Source organism: Scylla paramamosain, chromosome 3 (genome assembly GCF_035594125.1).
Source record: "Scylla paramamosain isolate STU-SP2022 chromosome 3, ASM3559412v1, whole genome shotgun sequence".
In the NCBI taxonomy this organism is placed as follows: Eukaryota; Metazoa; Arthropoda; class Malacostraca; order Decapoda; family Portunidae; genus Scylla; species Scylla paramamosain.
The window spans coordinates 2,697,941-2,707,500 of NC_087153.1; the positions used below are offsets into that span (position 1 = coordinate 2,697,941).

General features: G+C 40.9%; 1 protein-coding gene across 1 annotated transcript in view; it reads left to right on the forward strand.

The window, feature by feature from the left end:
* Positions 1–1,464: 1,464 nt before the first annotated feature.
* Positions 1,465–9,560, forward strand: part of LOC135089276 (protein PRRC2A-like) — a 79,731-nt gene continuing 71,635 nt past the window's right edge. The window contains exon 1 of the mRNA XM_063984769.1: positions 1,465–2,117. The gene's annotated coding sequence lies outside the window, so the exon portion shown is untranslated. The remainder of the gene's footprint in view (positions 2,118–9,560) is intronic.

Below are 9,560 nucleotides of genomic sequence, written 5' to 3' on the forward strand. Positions count from 1 at the left end.
GAGAGAGAGAGAGAGAGAGAGAGAGAGAGAGAGAGAGAGAGAGAGAGTTCTTGGAAACCGTTTCTGTGCAAAGTTGCCGCCGCCGACGTCGCCACTTTTTTTCTGGGACGGGCGAAAAGAGGTTCACTTTTGAGAGATTCAAGAGAGATTCCAGAGAGAGAGAGAGAGAGAGAGAGAGAGAGAGAGAGAGAGAGAGAGAGAGAATGTTCCCAATACTGGAACATGTTGAGAATAACGGTTAACATACATTAATTGAAGGTGTGTGTGTGTGTGTGTGTGTGTGTGTGTGTGTGTGTGTGTGTGTGTGTGTGACAGGTGGAGAGCAATAGGGTGACCGTATAGGGATTAGGGGTGATCGTATACATATCTTGGTGACTATAAGGGTGAAAATGCTATACGTCGTCGATCAGGGTGTGTAAACTGAGTCAAGATGCTGGAAGGAACAAAGAACAGCATAGATCAGGATGACTAGACGCTGCTGTGATGAAAGCATATGCTGTAAAAAAAATGGAAAATAAAATTTGTACAGTAGGAAATATATATACTTGAGAGAATAAGGGTAAGTAAACTGTGTATAGATACTCCAGCAAACAAAGAATAATGAACATTATGATGACAGAAGACTATAAGAGTAAACATGTTTAAAGATAAGAAAACAGATTCAAGGGATGAATATACAGCTTTAAAAACACAAGAACGTGAAGGAAGTTACAAGAAGCCAGTAGGCTTACACGTAGCAGTCTCTGTATAACATCATATACCTTTGTCTACCTAGGCTGTAGTGGTCAATTTACACTTTGTAGGAACAACTGCAAAATGAAGTGAATGTATACAGGATGGGAACGTGGATACCTAGGATTTATGATGGAAATATAGGCTGTGGAATAGAAACAACAAAGACTGTAGGGATAAATATATATCCTGCAGGATGTTAGGTGTAGACATGGAAAGATAGGCCTTAGGATGTGACAGGATTGAGGGTTGCCAAGGTGGTAGTGTGTGTGTGTGTAAGGTATCTCTCATGGTGCTCGCAGCCTTTACTTCAGAGTGGGCTAGCTTCTGCTGTCGCAAGTGAGTTGAAGTGCAGGAGTGAAATGGTGGACACACACACACACACACACACACACACACACACACACAAGGCTTCACAGGGGGAGGGAGAGAGTGCTAGACTGTGTTGGAGGCTTCAGACGACAGGCAGGGAGCTTGTGGGCTTCCCTCCATCACCTGGCTCTCGGACTGAACAGGTGAAACGGGCGCTCACTCACTCCAATCATTTAATAAGACCAACATATTTTTATTTTATTTTATTTTATATATTTATTTTTTTCTCCTCTTTTTGCATCTTGAACAAAAAAAAAAAAAAAGAGGTGTTGTGCAGCTCTCTCTCGGACCACGGAGTTGCTTCTGTCGGGTGCCTCACACCGGTGTAGAACAACAAAATAATTAATAAAAATTCAACACTAGACCAGCCGAGATCTCATTTATAGCCCCGTCGCTGAGAGCCGACCCCGCCTTGCCCTCTGCGGCGGTGCTTGTTTGGCGGGTTTTCACAGTGACCGCAACATTATTGTTTACTTCACTAGGCACTTCTCGACCTCCTCTACACATTGATACCATTAATTTTCACAAGAGGACAATATAACTAGGAGAAATATGGGAAGGAGTGCATGTGCGACGTTGCAGTGAGTGGTGTGGGGGGCGGTGGTAGCGAGACGTGGCAGCCTGGCCTTATTCCCGCCTCCCCCGCCACACACAGTGGACTCGCCCGCTGCTCGTCCACAGAAGTTGCGCGCATCGGCCGTGTGCGTTGTTCTGGGTCCAAAAATCGCCAATTTCCGCGGGTGGCTGTGAAGTGAGTGCAGTGGGTGAGTGCGTGAGGGTGTGTGGAGGCAGTGTCGAGTGGAGGGCAGCCATAGCAGCCCCACACCATGAGGGCGGGGCGGCGGACGCTGCTGGCCAGGTGTGTTCCAACACTCTCCTAGGACACTCGGGCCCCGCATGGAATCAGTCAAGATAGCAGGGTTAGGGGCGCACGCCCCTCAAATACTATACCCTGGGGGAGGCAGACAGCCGCCCCAGGGACCACAAACCGCCCACCCGCCGCCCACGTCAAGGTAAAAATGTGTGAAGTGTCTGTGGTGTGTTAGTGATGACTCTCACGTGAAGGCCAGGCCAGGCTAGGGCACACAGGGCAACCCGCCCCTCGGCACCAAACATTATAAACCTCGCGGGGTTTCGTAGTACGCGGTTGGAAATGAGTTTCATGGAAACAAGAGAAACAAACAAATGACAAGGCGACTGTCTGCGGCAGTGTGTGCGTTGTGTGTACGTGTGAACGTGTGTGCATGTGCGTGTACATGTTATGAAATATATGTTTGTAGGCTACGAAAGGCATAGTAAAAGATAGGAATGGAGGGAAAACGAAATAAAGGGAGAAAAGTGGAGAGAGAAGATGACCGCGGAAATAGTGGAGCCGTGGAAGTACGGCAACGTCGCAAGAGACGGCACCTCAGCCTCCCCCCATATTCCCCTCCACCCTCTTCCCTCCCCCATTCTCTCTCTCTCTCTCTCTCTCTCTCTCTCTCTCTCTCTCTCTCTCTCTGCAACTAGGTTCTAACAATAATGTGGTAACAGAAGGAAGATGAGGACTCTCTCTCTCTCTCTCTCTCTCTCTCTCTCTCTCTCTCTCTCTCTCTCTCTCTCTCTCTCTCTCTCTCTCTCTCTCTCTCTCTCTCCACGCCGTGTCACAAGTGAACGAAAGGTTCCGCATCGTACGTGAGCGAAGGCTTGTGGGTGACCGAGGCGTTGTGTAGACGGCGATGCCACGTCTCCCTCCTCGCCCGACCGTGTGTACACTTGGCAATGCTGCGCCATGACCTCCACTGAATCAAAAAGTCGACGTGTACACTTATGTGGCCGTGTGTGTATATATGTGTGTGTGTGTGTGTGTGTGTGTGTGGAAACCCAAGTATACATGGCAGAGATGACCGTTTTGTGTGTGTGTGTGTGTGTATGTGTGTGTGTGTGTGTGTGTCCGCTTTTGAGACCACTGCGACGTCCACCAAATGTATACTATTCCCTTCTTTTTCCATCTCTTTTTCATCTTTATCTTCATTCTTCCACATGAGTTGGAAGATTGGTTGACACACACACACACACACACACACACACACACACACACACACACACACACACACACACACACACACACACACACACACACACACTCTCTCTCTCTCTCTCTCTCTCTCTCTCTCTCTCTCTCTCTCTCTCTCTCTCTCTCTCTCTCGACTTGGCTCTTCATACTTTTCCATTCTTCCTCTTCACCTTATCATTTCCCTCTCCCCCTTTTTAAATTTTTCCCACACTGCATTTTTTCTCTCATATATTGTAATCATTTAATAAAGCCTCGTATTAAATTTATACGGACACCTAAAAAATAGAGAGAGAGAGAGAGAGAGAGAGAGAGAGAGAGAGAGAGAGAGAGAGAGAGAGATTATAGTAGGATAACTTTTTGGAGGGAAAATGAATATTGACAATAATAGTAATAGTAAAGGAATAATAAAAAAAAATCCGTGCATCGGTGGTTTTAATAGAAAAATAATGGTGATCCATGTTTTATTTTTGTATGTGGGGCAAGGTATGATTTTGTTTTTGTGGAGAAAACGCCAAACAAGAGCGTTATGGGGAAAAATAAATTAACATTGTAGTGGTAGATGTAGGAATAGGAACACCATTTTAGTAGTAATAGTAGTTGTAGTAGTAATGGCTCATGCAGGATAGGCTCATGCATGCCCGTTATAAGGAGGGAAGTATTATCACCAGGCGTATATAAGTTTTTATTTATTTATTTATTTAATTATCTATTTTTGTGAACCTAGCAGTGAAAGGCATTTTTACTTAAAGTGTTCAGTCGATCCTCTTCTTTCAGTAGCGGTAATAGCAGTTGTGATGGTAACGTACTACGGCGTGTTTCATTAGGCGTGTGCGTGCTGTGCGTCTTTTCTTGGCGTTCTGTTTGAAATATGAAGTGGGTAAAATGGTAGATGTGCAGTAGTAGTGGTAGTTTTTTTTTTTTTTATGTATATGTGAAAGGGTACACATGCAAAGAAGTTTACAATTTCATAACTGCTGAAACAGTGGTCTAGTTTATTATTAGAACCTAATTTATCTACTACCACAACTACTCACCACCACCACCACCGCCGACACATTTCTTGCACTCTTTGCATGTGTCGTGGATGGAATGAAAATATCAGGTGGTTTGTTTCAATATCCGTATGATAATATTAACAATAAATGTGTGTGTGTGTGTGTGTGTGTGTGTGTGTGTGTGTGTGTGTGTGTGTGTGTTTAGAAATATATATGTAATTAACTTGAAAATTTTACACACACACACACACACACACACACACACACACACACACACACACACACACACACACACACACACACACACACACACACACACACGTGCGCGCGGATACTGTGGATTAGTTATCTCGTTGTTTGTGGATATTATATAAGATATGTGTATTATTTTTCCAAATATCAAAAAATAAATACATCCTTTACGCATCCGCTGAGAAAACACACACACACACACACACACACACACACACACACACACACACACACACACACACACATGTTGTGTCGTGCTTTGCTGTTTTTTGGTTTAGTGTGTTAAAAGTTTTATCAAGTGTGTTAGCTAAATCAAGCAGCGTTAGCGATAGTGGCGGTGACGCTTGTGACAAAGTGTTTTCTCGATGTGTGTTGCACTGGTGGTGGTTGTGATGGTGGTGGTAGTAGCGCCAGTGTGCTAATAGTGTGGATGCGTGTCAAGGGTCCGTACTCTGCTGACGAATTTGTATACGATGGTACTTACCCGTGTGCTCGAAGTAGTAGTAGTAGTAGTGGTAGTAGTAGTGTCATCAATAACAGTTGCGACAAGGCTGATGATAGAGATGGTATTAATTTTAGTGTTTGTGCCATTTGTTAATAATATTAATAGTATTGCTGTGTTTGAAGTGGTGGTATTACCATAGTGATGGTGTTGGTGTACGTGGGTCGCCGCCATCGCCGCCGCCGCCACTGCTTCCGTTTGTTAGCTGTACATGATCTAGTGCAGTTCTTCAAGATATTTTTGCATGACGGAGAAAGTGAGTGCTTGTGGTAATGATGGTGGCGACGACAGATGAATGAGGCGATGCTCTGTTTTCTGTGATTTTGTGTTGTTAGACGGAAAGTGGTGGTGTGTGTATGTTTGTCGTGTTTATGGTGTTGGTTATACATAATACATGATGGTGAAGATATATTTAGTGCTGCATGTTACTCAAGTTTGTAATCTGAAGGAAAGTTTGACGTGGTTTTTTATTATTATGGGGTAAATTTTGTACTACAAGACGAATAGTAGTGGTGATTAGTGAGCCCTTGTGTCGGTTTGTGTCGAAGTGCAGTTTTTTTTTTTTTTTTTTTGAGAAAGAGAAAACGTGAAGACTCGTTTTTAAAATAATTTTGTATTGTTAGTGAGAAAGTAGCGTTATAAATACGTGCTTGTGGTAATAGTGGTGTTGGAGACAGATTGTGTTCTGTATTTCTAGTTTTCGCGTCTCTAAGGAAGGTTTGACGTTATACCTCAATGACAAACGTTTTCAGTCACACGAGCAACAATACGCCACATCGCTGGGAAAGAAAGATATATCTTATTTAACGGCATGAGACAAGAGTTCCGGGTCACTATTAGCCTGTGATTGACGTAGTACCAGGCGAGCTATGGGGAGTGGAATTGATCAGTGATAATCACTAATTCTATTTATATACGTATAAAGACATTGCGGTAAAACGTTTTCTCAGAATTCAGTGTCAAACGTCAGATGACCTCGTGTAGGTTTCAATGTCAACGTTACACACACACACACACACACACACACACACACACACACACACACACACACATCGTTAAAATATCACAGCAAGTCACCGATTGTTGCATATTGAAGTGGTGGTGGTGGTGATGACCTTGTGTTCTGAAGGGGATTTTTTTTTTTTTAATTGTGAATGTAAAGTTGTTTTGACATTGGGTTTTTAGTGCTAGAAATGTGGGTTAATTTCGTACGCTTGGTATTGTGGGATAATTCTTTAAGTTGTTTATATATGAACGTTGCATGGTTTGAAAAATTGCTCCTTTAGTGTTGGACATTCTTTTCTCGTACGTGTATAAGCTTGCGATTGGAGAAAATACTTAGTGCCTTGTTTGTGAATGCAATACGTACGGTTTGAAATTTGTAATCGGCGGACCAGATGCTTTGTTATATGTAAGAGAAGATAATCTGAATGAAGAACGGTGACATAAATGAGTATGTTTTGGATGTATTGTGCTTTTAGTGCTAGATAGCTTGAACACTTAATCTTTGTAAACAACAAACTCAGAAGAGAGAGAGAGAGAGAGAGAGAGAGAGAGAGAGAGAGAGAGAGAGAGAGAGAGAGAGAGAGAGAGAGATTTTAGTTGCTGTTAAGAATTTCAGCCGATGATTTGAAGCAGAAAGTACGAGTAATCCACATAAGAAAGTGCTTACATTGGACAATTCAAAGCGTGTAAGATAGCCCATAATAGTAAGAAATTTTCTGACGTTGACTCCAGGAAAAAAATAAAGCCCGTTATTTTTATATTTTTTTTAATGTATACGTGTTTGTTTTGGTGAGCTAAGATCGTCTCGTTTTTTTTTGTCTTTATGGATTTATTTTTGTGTTGTTTATTATTAAGTGCTGGTGTTTGGGAGACCAAGCGCTGTGGTTTTGACAGACTGCAATTGAGCGTGGCATGGAAAAGAAGGAAGTGTGTGTGTGTGTGTGTGTGTGTGTGTGTGTGTGTGTGTGTGTGTGTGTGTGGATATGTTAGTAAGACGTTTTGGAAATTATTGTGTTCATGGCCTTAGTAAATTGCATAATACATATCAGGAAAGTGGTAATTATTATATTATTTTGATTTTCTGGGTAAGTTAAAAATTGTAGTAAACAAAATATCATTGAAGTTAAGGATTATTAGAGTCTTTGGAGTTCCCACGTAATGCAATGAAATATTAAGAGTTAATTGAGAACGAGACAGTAATTGCATAACACCCAGTCATGACTTTAGATATATGTGAAATGAAATCCCGAGTGATATAAAGCAAAAATTATTGGATAAGTATTATGCTGTGTAAATGTTACCTGCTCACCTTGCGTTATTTATTTATTTTTCTCATGTTCTACTACTACTACTACTACTACTACTACTACTACTACTACTACTACTACTACTACTACTACTACTACTACTACTACTACTACCACCATCACCACCACCACTACTATACTACTTTTCCTCCTCCTCCTTTTTCTTCCTCCTCCTTTTTCCTCCTCCTCCTCCTCCTCCTCCTCCTCCTCCTCCTCCTCCTCCTCCTCCTCCTCCTCCTCCTCCTTCTATCATCATTGTAATCATGATCATCTTTTTCGCCTTTCTTGTGGCACTATATTTTAGTAGAGCATTTAGTTATAATAATTACTATTGCTGCTACTGCCACTACTACTACTACTACTACTACTACTACTACTACTACTACTACTACTACTACTTTATATATTTCTAAATACAAGTAGATACTATCAAATAAGTATGAAATAGAAATTTGAATACGGACCATGAAAGAAAATATAATAATCCTTTCATTTAATTTGCAGTGTAATGAAGTGAACGTTCTAAGCCGTTCCATATTGGGTTTAGTTAGCAGTTGCACCATTTTTATTATTATTACAAAATGAGAGCAGACTTGGTCCAAAATATTAAAAATGAAGGCGTTATTAGAAATACAATATCCCTCCATTCCCTTTTACTTTCAATTTTCATACTATTGGGGAAATAAAATACATACAGTACTATATCATAATAATCCATATGCTTTTTATTAAATTTATATCATGTGTTCTAATTTTGTGTACGTTCAAAATTTGCCTGTCTTTGATATTTTTCTTTCTACACACTTCGTTTGCTGACGTTTATCATTAATTACAGTCAAAGATGTGATTATTTTTTTATGAATTGTATTTTTTTACATTAATTACCATTTTTAGGGTTTTGTTGTTACTTATTCAAAACTTGATCAAGCATAACATACTTTAATAGAGAGAGAGAGAGAGAGAGAGAGAGAGAGAGAGAGAGAGAGAGAGAGAGAGAGAGAGAGTTGGGTTGACTAAGGTTAGGGGAGATAAGGCAAGGTAAAGTTAACGTTAGGCGAGGTTTTAGATTGTGTTGTTTGAATGACAGGTAAAAATCAGTTCACATAATAGGTGTGGGTGTGTGGAATTAACTTAGTAAGAACATAGTACTTGAACAAACGTAAGATAATTTTAAGAGGAAATCGGATAAATTTATGGAAGATGACAAATGTTAAAGTTTTAAGTGTTCAGGAAGCTACCGTATGTGGGTGACCTGGCATTTTGTGGTCGCCTTACCTTCTTAAATGTAGTGAGGAAAGCATGCACATATAAAGCAGTCACAGTAAGGTTACACACACAATTATGACGGAATGGAAATAGCCACTGTTAGGTTAGGTTGTGTTGTCAGTGTGACGAAAGAGCGGTGGCAGTGGCTGTGTTGACTAGGGCAAGGCGGAAATCCTCGTTACGTAATTCGAGTAAAGCAAGTGAATGCTAAAGAAACGTAATGAAAGGAATGGCTCTATATCATTCGAGTCTCGAGCTAGGAAGGGAGGGAGGGAGAGAATAAGGAATCAAAGTCAGGGAAGGAAAGTATTGCTACAGGAGAAATAAAGGTGGAAGGAAGGTTCAAATATTCGTAGGGAGAAAAGCAGAAACTGTGGAGGATTCGAGTAGTAAAGAAAGAAAACGAGAAAATTACGAAGAAAGGAAGACTGAAAGGAAGTAAATTGGGAGAAATTAGACCTGAGAAAGAAAGAAGGATGGGAAGAATTTTTGCACCAAAGAGAAGGAATGAAAGGAAGCTTGAAGTTAAGACCGGGAAAGAAAGAATAAGAAAGAAGGAAAAAGAAAAAAAGCAAGGAATGAATGAGAGAATATTTGGAGTTTCTGCTCTAAAGAAGGTAGGAAGGAAAGGAAAACAAATAAAATCATTCTCGTACGTACGCGGAAGGAAGGAAAGGAGAGAGAAAAAAAGAAAGAGCAAATAAATCCCGGGGGAAAAGAGGGAGGGAGGAAGAAAATGTAGAGAAAGAATGGATGAAAGGAAGACAAGGCAACTGGGAGAGAGGAGAGAAAGAAAATGGTGTTATTGACGCACTGAAAACTCCATTAATCGTGGCGTCAACATAGAAATAGAGAATATAGAAGAAAAATGCCTACCCGAAAAAAAATAAATGTTGAAGTGAATTTATTACGAGAGAGAGAGAGAGAGAGAGAGAGAGAGAGAGAGAGAGAGAGAGAATATGTCCCTGTCAGTCTAATAGTGCGAAAGTAAATAGAATATACAGTAGATGTCCTCTGTATGAAAAAGAAAAAAAAATCCGTTTGATAAAAAAAGAAAAAAAAATCCTTTCCCT